The sequence below is a fragment of the Penaeus monodon genome, chromosome 21 (genome assembly GCF_015228065.2).
Source record: "Penaeus monodon isolate SGIC_2016 chromosome 21, NSTDA_Pmon_1, whole genome shotgun sequence".
In the NCBI taxonomy this organism is placed as follows: domain Eukaryota; kingdom Metazoa; phylum Arthropoda; class Malacostraca; order Decapoda; family Penaeidae; genus Penaeus; species Penaeus monodon.
This window is the reverse complement of record NC_051406.1, coordinates 23,886,463-23,886,749: the sequence shown is the minus strand read 5'-3', so window position 1 is coordinate 23,886,749 and position 287 is coordinate 23,886,463. Positions and strand designations below refer to the sequence as shown.

The 287-nt window shown below is 32.8% G+C and overlaps 1 protein-coding gene across 1 annotated transcript in view; it reads right to left on the bottom strand.

Moving 5' to 3' along the window:
- LOC119586371 overlaps positions 1 to 287 on the bottom strand; it is a gene marked incomplete in the record, with an annotated part of 37,892 nt that overhangs the window by 16,413 nt on the left and 21,192 nt on the right.

The window sequence follows — 287 nt, the reverse complement described above, 5'->3', positions numbered from 1 at the left end:
TAAAATTTTTAAGCTACAGAAAATTAAATTACTTTGATTTGACTAATGATCAGACCTGTTGTCATGGTAAATATAACTGAATTAGCACACTATTCTACTATTAACTGTCCTCTCACGTTCAAAGTTCATTAACGTGAAGGATTTACGTACAACACGAAGAGCCTGTGAAAATCTAGTTGGTTGAGATGATGAGGCAACATTTTGCAACTAATAATCGTTCCAGAAATGAAGATAAATTTGCAATGACGTCATTTTCCTCTCTCTCTATATATATATGTGTGTGTGTG